We start from the raw sequence: 9,798 nt of genomic DNA, 5'->3' as shown, positions 1-9,798 counted from the left end.
CACAGCAATGGACTATTTCGGCAGGAAGAGCCAGATCCCCGGGATCACATCTGGTAACACCAAGAGGCTGCGAGACCAGGAGCCAAATCAAGAGGACATGACCTGCTGGTTACCGTATGGACAAGGAGGGGGAGGAGTGTGGATGGATCACTTATAAATAACTGTATAAATATATTTAAATTATTAGTGCAGTGCACTAATTTATATAATTGTAAATGTACTGATTTTTATTATATTATGTTACACTTTGTATAAAAATGTATTTATTGCTGAGACACTATACCAGGGGAGGAAATTGGATTTGTGTAACTTTTCTAAAGAAAGTCCCTGATGCTAATTAGACCTTTTGATGTGTGAGTGTCCGGCGCATCCCTTAGCCTGAAGGCCCAGCAGTAGGTCGTTACCTCTTTGTCACACACCGGGTAGCCGGGTTGCACACCCAATGCCCGGCGCACTTATCTGGTCCCCGCTGACAGCTCACTCGTCCCGGCCACCGCCATCTTCGTGTCGGGTCTGCACATGCGCAGACTCGTTCTATATATTTCCTCTGTCTCCTTCTGATTGGCTCATCATTTTGGCTCCAAACTTTAAAAGGCACCTCTTCCGCACATATGGTGCCTGTCCTTTTAATCATCTAGCTTAGATGCTGGACCTAGCTCACTTCTACTTTAAGCGGTCAGCCGTTCCTATGTTCCTGTACTGCATACTCCGTGTCACATCCTCCATTCCAGTGCTAAAGCTGCTGTCTGCAGACTACACTTAATTGTCAGCTGTTCCTGTACTGAATGGTCCGTATCACATCCACCAGTCCAGTGGTAGCGCGGCAGTCTGCAGATTACACTTTGCTTTCAGCTGTTTTAGTGTCAGAGCACGGCATATTCTGTGTGTTCTCCGTTCTTCCAGTGGTAATCTTTTATCAATCTGCCAGTAAGCTTCTCTCTCCCGCAACTGTTCGATTTTTGCTGATCATCTCTGCATATTTCCCTGTATGGTTTTGCCTGGTTCTCTAGTGAGGACCGCGACCTGCAGGATAGGCTAAGACCAAACCACCTTGTGGCGGTCCCTGGTGAACACTGTCTCCCCGTTAGACTCCGCGACTCACTGGGGTAGTGCTGTTTGGGTAAACCCGGGATCTACACCTGACAACCGTGACACTCTTGTCACGTCTTGTTAGAGAGAGAGGAACCTGTCTGAACAATGTAGACTCAGGATACAAGTATTAGGATTTAACAAATTAGTGTAGATTTTGTTAAAGCTTAAATTGCTATAGCTCCACGGTTAAAGCATATATTACATCCTAATGGTAATGATTAAATGTGATTTATCAGTCTTTGCGAAGCTATCTAGGATCAGGGGCTGGCCTGGTGTTTCCCCCTGCTAGCAGTTGTGTCAGAATATATATAAGAAGGAGTTCTGTTTGATCATGTATCAGCATACCATCTGAACTTCTGGAAAGAACTAGGGGTGTGCACCGGGCACTTTTAGTGTTTTGGGTTTTGGGTTCTGATTAGCTTGAGGTTTTGGGTTCTGATTTGTTTTGCCAAAACACCTGACGAAAGGTTTTGGTTCTGATTTAGGGTTTTGGGTTCTGATTTATTTTTAAAAAAGCATAAAAAGCGCTAAAATACATTATTCTGGTTTTTTTACACTTCTACGCTATTATTAACCTCAATAACATTCAATAACAATCATTTCCACTAATTTCCAGTCTATTCTGAACACCTCACACCTCACAATATTATTTTTAGTCCAAAACGTTGCACCGCGGTTGCTTTCTAGACTGCGTAGTGGAGTGGCCCCGGTACCCAATTTGGTATCGGGGCCACAATACCTCCTCCAACTGGTCTCAATTCCACTGCACATATGGCTGCTCCTACATCCTCTGCAGCATATAGAGGGTGGAGTTCTAGCGTGCCAATACCTCTTGTTTTCGATCATGACAGTGCATTTTAATTATTTTTAGATTTGCCCCAACACTGAATGTAGTTAAATATCTGATACGCATCTATCTGGACTGCGTAGTGGAGTGGCCCTGGTACCCAATTTGGTACCAGGGCCACAATATATCACCCTCAACAGGTCTGAATTCCACTGCACAGATGGCGGACACCGGATGGACGTCTAAAACCAACATAGATGTTAAGACCGCAGTTCCTCTTTTTTGGGACTGCACAAACAATTAACGTAGTAATATAAATGGAAGTTACTATTTTTTTGAACTACAGAAAGAAAGAAAGTAGTAATAAAAATGCCAGTTCCTCTTTTTTGTAACTACAAAAACAAAGAACGTAGTAATATAAATGGAAGTTACTATTTTTTGGAACAGCTGCAAGAGTGAACGTAATGTGACTTTGAATTGAAATAGTACTACCTATTTTTTGTGACAGCTGCAAGAGTGAACGTAATGTGACTTTGAATTGAAATAGTACTACCTATTTTTTTCAACCTAATTTTTTTATTTTATTTTTAAATTGTTTTTGGATAATTTTTTTATAATTTTTTTTTAAATCTTTTATAACTTTGGAATAATTTAGAAATAACAATGCCCTTAGCAGAACATAGCACAGGACACAGCACCACTGGAATCAGCAGGACACAGCACTGGACAAAGCACCACTGGACTCAGCAGGACAGAGCACAGGACACAGCAACACTGGACTGAGCAGAACACAGCACAGCACAGCACAGCACAGCACAGCACGAGAAATAGCAGGACAGAGGACCACCTAACACACCCTCCCTCTTCCCTGATCAATGCTCGAGTGAAGATGGCGGTGGCAAGCGGGGAATTTAAAGGATCCGAGTATCGCGAGATCTGACAGCGGGATTATGAGTCAGAGCCTCGTTTTAAGTTTCGGAATCGGCGGGAATACCCGGACAGTGCTCGGATCTGACTCGGATCCGCGCTGTTCGGAGGGGTTCGGATTGCCAGAATCCGAGTCCGCTCATCCCTGGAAAGAACGCCAGTGTAACTGTCCTTATTAGAACACTTGATCTAATAAAACAGCGCTGCTTCAAGTTCCTGCTTTGATGACTACTTAACTGTGCTGTAATTCCTGTGACCTCCAGATTAGACCCAATCTAATCCATTATCCAACTGTTCTGAGGTTGGGACCCAACATTCCAGTGCCAACGCTCTGTCGCTACCTTGCAGCTCTGGCCAGTGTGATAGCCAAGAGGGAACCATTCACAGCAATCCTGATCTAAAGGAAAAGGGTCAGGGGTACCAATCCAGTTGACCAGTGAAGGGGTACTCTAGTAGAAGGAACCGGTTCTTGGTACTGGCGAAGGAGCCTAGTGGTGGCAGCAGGATCCTCCTACTGCGACAGGAGGGACGCATTTGGGATAAAGAAAGGGGACGGTGGCAAGGCAAGCCCAACCGGTCCCCAACACAATAGACAGGGTGGCATAGGCGGTCCATCCTGTCACAGAGCTGAAACAGATGCCAAAAGAATAGTTAGGAACAGCAGTCAAACTAGGAAATCAACAGTACTATGCAGGAGCAGGAGAACATTAAAACCAGCTTTAAGAATGACATAAATATTATTTTTCACAAATTCTGTTTTTATGATAGCAATTTGCATATACTCCAGAATGTCATGAAGAGTGATCAGATGAATTGCAATTCATTTTAAAGCCATTTAAACCTATTGCGTTGGTGGGGGGAGCAGGCTCCTTCAAAAAAGAACAACCTGTCCGCGGCGTCGGCACCTCCTTCTCCCTGCTCCGTCCGCACTGAATGTCGGGCGTGACGCCATCACATCATGCCCGACATTCAGTGAGGAGCGGCGCAGAAAGGAGTTGGCGGCAAGCAAGAAGACAGAAGAAAAGAGAAGAAAGAAGTCGATAGAAAAGCAAGGTGAAGCAATGGAAGGCAGCATGGTAGAGTGTGAAAGGAACAAAGGAAGGCAGCATGGCAGTGTTTTGAAGGGCAAAGGAAGGCAGCATGGCAGTGTTTTGAAGGGTAAAGGAAGGCAGAATGGCAGAGTGTTTTGAGGGGCAAAGGAAGTCAGTATGGCAGAGTGTTATAAGGGGCAAAGAAAGGCAGCATGGCAGAGTATTTTCAGGGGCAAAGGCAGCGTGGCAGAGTGTTTTGAGGGGCAAAACACATTTTGAAAATGGTCATTTGGGCAGAGAACCGGTTGTTAATTTATTTGAATCCCACCACTGCCTTGATCCCATTGATAATTTTTGTCAGGATTCCCAATATAAAGACCATTGAGAGAGCATAGTGGAACAAAGTGTTTTTTATTTGATACCGGTTACACAGATTTCAGGAATCAACAAATCGAAAAGCGGTAAGTGCAAGTCAGCAGGGCATGGCAGTAATAACAAAGATAATTCAGTAAGCTACAGATTTAGATAATGGACAATAATATAGTTCAAGAGTCAGTGCTGAGAGGCCGAAAGTCAAGTCTGATTCTGAGGCCGGAGAAGCAGGTAAGATCACGGTTATTAGGATGTCACGACTGATAGTGAGTGTATGACTGGTAGAAGGTACCTGCTGTTGTTGGCGCAACTCAGAGGAAGGCGCGGAGTCTAACGTGCCCCTGGTATTCACCAGGAACCCCCGCAAGGAAGTATGGACTCCGCTGCAGGGACACGCAGGTCGCGGTCCTTCCTAGAGTCCACAGCGAGATACAAGGGGGTGTCAGACAGGCCGGTTCAGCAACGTTCAGGTAGAGGAGGTACAAAAGGGAAATCCAGAAGAATGGTGAGGCAAGCCGGGTCGGTAACCTTCAGGGAGCGCAGTACAAAGGCAGAATCCAGATAGGGGTGGTCAAACGGTCCGGGTCAAAAGGGTCACAAGCAGCACGAGGAATGTCAGGAACAATATAGCAACTGGTACACACAAACGCTGGAGGCAGGAAGACCTGATACTCTGGCACTGACTAGAGGACAGGAAGGGGTTTAAATAATGTGGGGATCCAATCAGCATCAGCGCTGCAGCGCTGTCATGCCTGCCGCCGGGAATACATAGCGTCCCGTTGCCTAGCAACGGGGCGCGTCATACTGCTAGGGAATGGATTGCAGGGGGAATCCGGAAGTGACGCGTCTGGTTGCCTAGCAACCAGACGCGCGATCAGACAGTCAGGCGGCCGTGCGGACGGCGCCTGACATAGGATACCTGGAAAACTCAAGAGGCAATACAGGAGGCACGAGGCTTCAGAGGAAACACAGATGTTTGGACTCAGTAGACTCAAGGTACTGGAGGAGTTCAGTACCTCGAGGAGTCATGGGTATCAAGACTCAGAATTCACACACTGTAGACACGAGGCACCAGAGGAGTCAAGGGTATCAAGACTCAGGATACTCTGGAGACACAAGGCACCTGAGGAGTCACTGGTGTGAGAACTAAGGATACACTGGAGACACGATGGTGTAACTACTGCAGACACGTGAGCTGAGTAGCTGCTACAGAATGTAGAAGCTGGAAGCTAGTGGACCAATACACTGCAGACACAATAACACAGAAGAGTCAATCAAGCCAGGGATCAAATGCCAGATGGTCCACCACGGTATCAGGGAGAAGCAAGTGCAGAGTCACAACAAAGCCAAGTCAGGGGTCACATGAAGAGTTGCAAAAACGGAGGGACAAACAGAGGTCAAAACCAGAAAATCAATCAAGGATAACACACTGGAGGAACAGCAGAAGTCAAGGTAACAGATGAACTGGCAATGCCTGCTGGGGTAAGACAGTCTTTATAGGCCAGAGACAGGTGCTAAGCATCCCAGAGTAATGAGCTTAGCTCTGGCAGGTAGGAGAGCAGTCCAAGTACCGCAGTAGCCCCTTTGTTGGAACAGTGGTACTGCAGGCTGAATACACACAAAGGCAAAAGTCCAACATAGTACCTGGCAGACAGGAGCTGCAGAAGGCAGATCGTGACAACTTCTGGTCAATCCTCAAGAGGTGGGTAGACAAACAAAAACCCACAAATTCTGACAAACTCCAAGCACTGATTAGGCAAGAATGGGCAGCCATCAATCAGTATGTTGCCCAGAAGCTGATTGACAGTATGCCAGGGCGAATTGCTGAGGTCTTCAAAAAGAAGGGTCAACACTGCAAGTATTGACTCTTTGCATAAACTTAATGTAATTGTCAATAAAAGCCTTTGACACTTATGGAATGCTTGTAATTTTACTTCAGTATACCATAGTAATCTGACAAAAAGGTCTAAAAACACTGAAGCAGCAAACTTTGTGAAAACTGCCCAACCGGGACGTGGTGCTTCTCAGAAAGTGTCCCGACTGTTGCCATGGAGACGGTCGGGACGAGGGAAAGCGGTAGTGATGTCCCGGCTGTTGCTATGACAGCTGGGACGTCAATGGAGGAAGTGAGTCGCGGGTCACCGCAGCTCGTGACACTGGGATAGCAATGTCCAACCAGTATATGTCCCCTGGTAGAGTTCGATAACCCTCTCCTAGTCAGAGTTAATTCTCCTTCATAAATCCTGTCACACTCACCCCTTCCCTCTCCCGGATCCAGTGTTTTTACTCCTCTCTCCCCCTGGACTATCCCCCTCTTCAACAGTCCAGTCATTGGTAATAACAGCATAGGGGTGGTGACCAGGGTGTGGTGAGGAGTGTGTTTTCAACAAAGGCTCCCCTGTGGTTTCCCTGCCAGCAAGTCTGAGGAGTTAGGTGCTTCATGTCACATCCATTAACATCATAAAAACCGCCCCCTCTATTTAGATCAGGGCCAGATCCTCCCTTGTTTAACCCCTTGCATTACTAGTCAGACAAAGATACTATGTAATCCATGTTACCTCTATGCACTGAAAATGTATTATTGATTTTCACATTCCCAAAATCTCCCTTTCATCATTTTAATTTTTAAGGTTATTGAAAAGAAAACATAAATGAACAATCAAATATGTAAAATATTTGTTTCTGGGCTCATAGTTAAAGTCGACCCACTGTTGGACAATTGTGGTCATTTTGCCTGATTGCACAAATTGGGTCAGCTATCAGACTGAACAATCATGTTACATGTACCACCTGTCCAAGGTTGCCAGTTCTGTGATGTCACAGTGGCTTTAGCTGATCCAAGCTTCTTGTGATAACCTCCCCCTCCCTCCTGGGATACATGTAGTACCGAATCTGTCTGTGAATTTTAATAACAGTACAAGGGAACCGATATCCTCGGTCGGGCCCACTCATGACAGACTGGGTTGATACGATTTTATCCCAATGGGACCCTGTCTCGTCACAGCTTCACATTTACGTCACTTAATATAGCGACATTGGAATATTCCGTATTTTAAGCAGCAATGCCATGTTCCAGCACCTAACCCTAACCCGAACCCTTATATTAAATTGTACAGTTTCCGGCTCCTGGCATTGCTGCTTTAAATACCGAAATCCCTTTGTCCCTATATAATATGACGTCAATGTGAAGCACCAACATTTTCTCCATTCGGAAATACTGGCAGGCAGGTCAGAGATCTTCTGTGTCTCATTTATAGTAAGGCTACATTTTAGTCATGTCGAAATGATACTATTCGGAATTCTTTTGTCTATATATTACGTGTCGGAAAAACCAGCATCGTAATAACAAGTACCACTGGATGTTGCTCAGTCAATTTATAGGTTCTTAGCAGGTGCTTGAAAGGGCGGGGTTATCCAGAAAGGAAAAAAAACAAATAAATAAATCCCCCAGCACAGGGCCATCTTTTCCATTGGGCACGATGGGCAGGTGCCCGGGGGCCCCATGGGCAAGGGGGACCATAGGCAGGGCTCTTAATTAGAATAAATAATCCTGCAAAAGAAAAAGCCTGCAAAAAAAAACCTTCAAGGGTCACTGAGCAAGTACATCTATCTATCTCTATATATCTATATCTGTATCTCTATATCTATATATATATATATCTATGTATGTAGGGGCCCCAATGCAGTGCTTTTCCCGGGGGCCCATAATGTTGTTAAGATGGCCCTGCCCCAGCACACTGCTGTAACCAGTAAAGGAGCTACTATTCTCTTTCGATTTGTACATAAAAGTGCAGAATCCTCAGTTGCACACATTTGCAAATGTATGTTAAGCCACCCGCCCCATCTAGGCGCTTCTGCTAATAGGGTGGTCCTAACTTTATCATGACCAGCATTAACTTTTTCAGCAAATTGTGCTACAGTAGCTCATCTGTGGGATTGGGCCCGAAGGACTAGCTTTCGCTCCCCTCGTGCATCAATGAGCCTTGGGCGCCCATGGCCCTGTCGCTAGTTGTCCTTCCTTGTACCACTTTTGGTAGGTACTAAACACTGCATACCAGGAACACCCCACAGGACCAGCCATTTTGGAGATGTTCTTACCCAGTTTTCTAGACATCACAATTTGGCTCTTGTCAAAGTTGCTCAGATTCTTACGCTTGCCTAATTTTATTGCTTCTAACACATCAACTTTAAGAACTGACTGTTCACTTGCTGCCTAATCTTTCCCATTCGTTGATAGGTGCCATTGTAACGAGATAATAAATGTTATTCCCTTCACTTGTCAGTGGCTGATTAGTGTGTGTGTGTGCATATAGATAGATAGATAGATAGATGTAGATATACGTGTGTGTTTCTTGACAAGAGATAAAGCTTACTTAAAATGATACAGGAAAGTATTGTTTAACTATGCTTCATAGATCATGTGAAATGTTATGCTTTGGTATGCCTAACACAACATCAAAGTTTGTTTTGGGTACAGAATAAATATATAAAGGTAGACTACTGCTGTGTAACTTAAATAAAAGGCATTTTACACGTATCACTAGCAATACATGATCTCTTCAGGAATAATTCTAATCTTTTCAAATAAACATGAAGTCTAGGGTTAACATGTTGTTATTTAAATGCCTTATAACGTCTGGTTAGGTTCTGTCATGAAAATCATTGTCTGACTATGCCAAAGTACCATGCAGAAACCGTCACGCACATTCTCAGGGTTTCTTTTATTTTAACATTTAGAAATAGCCTTTATTTAAAATCTACACTTTTTTAACTCCTCATAGACTGAAGGAGGTATTTCGTTCCAAATTACACACCAGGCTAATGCGCACATTTATACAATGTGTCATCTTTAGTGTGAATAACTTTTTATATCTGAGCCTAAAAAAGTGAATGTTAATTATTTTTACAGGACTGATGGGATTTATTTTAGTAGCATATTGAAGTAAAAGCTTTATTATGTAAGAGCATTTTATCAGGGAGAGAGGAAATATACATTTCCATCACGTCACTGATTGTTACTTTACTGCAATTAGTGCAACAATAGAAATACAACATAATATTGAATTAGCTAGTACTCCTGAGTACATATATTTTTCGTGACCCCATTACTGTTATACTGGGACCAGTGGGCCAGCAAAGTTGCCACTCGAGGTACCTGATTTTTATCATTACTGCGACACCACAGTGTGGCAGGAACCCCAGCACTGTTCAGCGTGGATAGATTTTTGGAGGGGGGGGCACTCATTTTTTTGTGACACAATAGTTCTACAGCTACTCACAGTTCATGCTTTGTCTGTTTCCAGTATACACAGGCAGGAATCACAGCGTAGTTTATCTCCAACACATCCTTGTATCTCTGACCCTTTCTCTGTGTAGTGCACAGCTTTGCAAGTAGGGGTAAAATCCCTTGGGCTATAACACTCTTCTTTAGTGTTCTCTCTGCCCCTCTCTGTGTTTCCCACAACTCCACAACTGCCTCTCTTTGCTACAACCTTCTCTCCAGGGGCTAAATGTATCAAGCTGCAATTTTTTCAGCAACTTAAAAATCGCCGCAAATTGCCAGAGATCACCGGCGATTTTATATGCAAA

Source organism: Mixophyes fleayi, chromosome 5 (assembly GCF_038048845.1).
Source record: "Mixophyes fleayi isolate aMixFle1 chromosome 5, aMixFle1.hap1, whole genome shotgun sequence".
Classification (NCBI taxonomy): domain Eukaryota; kingdom Metazoa; phylum Chordata; class Amphibia; order Anura; family Limnodynastidae; genus Mixophyes; species Mixophyes fleayi.
This window is presented reverse-complemented; position numbering follows the sequence as displayed.